The sequence below is a fragment of the Lepisosteus platostomus genome, chromosome 4 (genome assembly GCF_059453375.1).
Source record: "Lepisosteus platostomus isolate fLepPlt1 chromosome 4, fLepPlt1.hap1, whole genome shotgun sequence".
In the NCBI taxonomy this organism is placed as follows: Eukaryota; Metazoa; Chordata; class Actinopteri; order Semionotiformes; family Lepisosteidae; genus Lepisosteus; species Lepisosteus platostomus.
The window spans coordinates 77,325,755-77,329,169 of record NC_142614.1 but is presented as its reverse complement, the minus strand read 5'-3'; the positions used below and the strand labels follow the sequence as shown (position 1 = coordinate 77,329,169).

General features: G+C 39.9%; 1 long non-coding RNA gene across 1 annotated transcript; it reads left to right on the top strand.

The window, feature by feature from the left end:
* Positions 1-1,052: 1,052 nt before the first annotated feature.
* On the top strand, positions 1,053-2,605 carry LOC148673881 (uncharacterized). Its single transcript, XR_015936226.1, has 3 exons — positions 1,053-1,086; positions 1,785-1,842; positions 2,377-2,605. It is a non-coding gene; the product is annotated as an uncharacterized LOC148673881 (long non-coding RNA).
* Positions 2,606-3,415: the final 810 nt, after the last annotated feature.

The window sequence follows — 3,415 nt, the reverse complement described above, 5'->3', positions numbered from 1 at the left end:
GGACATTAAATATAATGTTTATATTCCAATATTAATATCTTTTATGATAATATGATCTTGAAGGACATTATGCTCCTGTTATTTTTATGCTCAGTTACCAGAATTCCCCTTTAGTTGTAAAATTCCATTTTAATATTTAAACATGTACTTTGAATGCTTACTTCTGTATAAATCTCTTGATCACCAAACACAGAGAAGCTCAAAAGTGAAAACAGGAAGAATCAATGAATAGTATCCCACTCATAAGATTCAATCAGTTGCACTTTATTTAACCCAAAAAATGATAAATTTAGAATCCGTCTTCAAATGAATAGACCTATTATATTGAGTTTGAATATCTTTTGATTTATAATAATAATTGCTTACACTTATATAGCGCTTTTCTGGACACTCCACTCAAAGCACTTTACAGATAATGGGGATCCCCTCCACCACCACCAATGTGCAGCCCCACCTGGATGATGAGCCAGTCCACTCCCCACACACCAGCTCTCAGTGGGGAGGAGAGCAGAGTGATGAAGCCAATTCATAAATGGAGATTGTTAGGAGACCATGATTGGTAAGGGTCAATGGGAAATGTGGCCAAGACACTGGGGTTACACCTCTATTCTTTACAAGAAACACCATGGGATTTTTAATGACCACAGAGAGTCAGGACCTTGGTTTTACATCTCATCCAAAGCACAGCACCTGTTTACAGTAGAGTGTCCTCATCACTATACTGGGGCATTAGGACCCACATGGACCACAGGGTGAGCACCCCCTGCTGGTCCCACTAACACCTCTTCCAGCAGCAACCTTAGTTCTTCCCCAGGAGGTCTCCCATCCAGGTACTGACCACACTCACACCTGCTTAGCTTCAGTAGGTTGCCAGTTGTGAGTTGCAGGGTGATATGGCTGCTGGCTTGTATCTTGTTAATTTAATCTTGTTTTCAGCCATTCACTATAGCTGTTAGCTATGAAGGTTTTACCCTTCGCTGGACTTGGTACATTCTGAGGGGGAGGAGCCAGCCCAGCTCAGAGGATAAAAGAGCAGACTCCCTGTGCCTCTGTTTTCATTCAAGAGTCCAGGAGCTGAGGAGAGTGGTGAGTACTGTTTCTTTACTGATTTTGGGACAAATCTTTCATTTGCTGGTTAGTCCCATATTTTTTCTTACAAACTTTATTTTAGAGAAGGGGTGCTTAGATTAAATTCACTTGGCTGCTGCTACAAAACTTTTGTTGAGAAAAGTACTTTTACTTTTAGCTTGATATTTAAAAACCCAATCTACTACCTTTTTTGTAATAGCCAACTCATACTTGTTAAAGTTTCTACTGACTTTATAAGTTGTGGAAACTTCCAAACAGCCCCATATTAATTAAGAGGACCTATTTCATTATCTTGCCAGCAGCCATATCACACTGCAGTTCCCAGATGGTAGCCCACTAAAGCTAACCAGATGTAAGCCTGGTCAATACCTGAATTGGAGACCTCCTGGGAAAAACTAAGGTTGCTGCTGGAAGAGCTGTTATTTGGGCTTGCAGGGGGCACTCACCTTTCAGTCTAGGTGGGTCCTAATGCCCCAGTATAGTGATGGGGACACTACACTGTAAAAAGGCACAGTCCTTCAGATGAAAAGTAAAACTGAGATCCTATGGTCATAAAAACTCCCAGGGCATTTCTCAAAAAGAGTTGGGGTTTTACCCTGGTGTCCTGGTCTATTTTCCCACTGGCCCTTACTGATCATGTACTCCTAATAACCCCCATCTCTGAGCTGGCTTCATCACTCTGTTCTCTTCCACAGTGAGAGCTGGTGTGTGGTGAGAGTTCTGACACACTATGGCTGCGTTTGCATCATGCAGGTAAGGCTGCACATTGGCGGCAGTGGTGGAGGGGAGTCCCCATTGCCTGTATAGCACTTTGAGTGGAGTGTCCAGGAAATCACTATATAAGTGTAAGCAATTATTATTATAATGTAATTAACTTTAAAAGGTTATAAGAAAAACAAGATAAGAAACTTGAAAAACTGGAATTTAACTAATGAAATGGACTACATTATAATTCTAAAGGTCCTTAAATTCTGTGCTGGACTGAACCAATACACACTTTAACCTCTGGGATTGGAGAAAAAGACCCCTAAGCCCTAATAGTCTGAGCACTTTAGCTACCGTACCAATAACAGAAGAGTAATAAATCAACAAAATCTTGATATGTACAATAACTACTAATCTCCTATGGCTCATATGAGTATGGCACAACTAGAGTGACGTTTAAAATCTTTCAGAACATAGCATGTCACCGTTTCCTTCAATTTAATTACGTCTAAAAGCAGTTGAACTTTAAGCTGGATCTGGATCTGACCTTTTCATATAATTTCCTCTCACCCCCTTCAAAAGATTCACGTACCTATTGTTTGTTAATCTGGAGGACTTTGGAGGCAAGAACGGGAGACATGTCACAACTGCCGTGATGGTCTGGAAAACACTACATGGCAAATCCTTGAGCTGAACACCCTGGATTCTTTTAAAAATGATGAATAAAAGGCTGCTGTGAATCAACTAGCAACCCAACAGTTTGACATGATAATTACTCATGTTAAACCAGCCTATTTTTATGTACCCTATGAATGATACATACCATTGCTAAAGTCAATGTGTACATTCTTGCTCCTCTCCAGGACATCATTATGGTTGTCAATGACTCGTCCACCCTGTGCTCATAAAAATAAACACTCCTTACACATGTCACCAGTTTATTTTTCTACACATTACATTTTATTTATGAAAACTAGTTCAAAACTAGTTTTGGGTGCTCATGTAATTTTCTCTCCAGTTGGTTGTGGGTTTCCTCCAAGTAGTGAGGTTTTCTGCCACAGTCCAGGAGCATTGAGGTAGGTTAATTGCATTTTGGCATGATGAGACCTGAGGAATGGACTGGCATCCCACCCAGTCTTCATCAGTGCAGTGAGCTGTATGGTTAAACCATTGTAAATGGATTTATACCTCCTAGTTGGCAGTTATCAGTCATTTAAACCAGACCTCACTAACCAAACAATCTAATTACAATTTAAAACTGTATAACACTTACATTTTCTAGACCATTAACCTCTTTTGAATTTAACCCATTGTACTGCCAGCATGGCTAGGAGTTGTCTCTACCCCAAACTGCAACCTCTACACAACTCCATACAATTCTGACAACTCCTTTTTTCATAAATAAACTATTATATTCCTGCCGTTGGTCTACTCTGTAATCCTAAACTGCTGCACCTATAACAATTTCACACTAACTAGTTACATAAATATTTCACAAACAAGGTGTTACAAAAATAGAACTTTCCTTTGCAATGCAGTCTCAACCCATACAGTATGAAATGGCTTGATCTGTAGCAGTAGTACTATCTCAATCCCACACTTTTGTCCCCCTGTTACATCA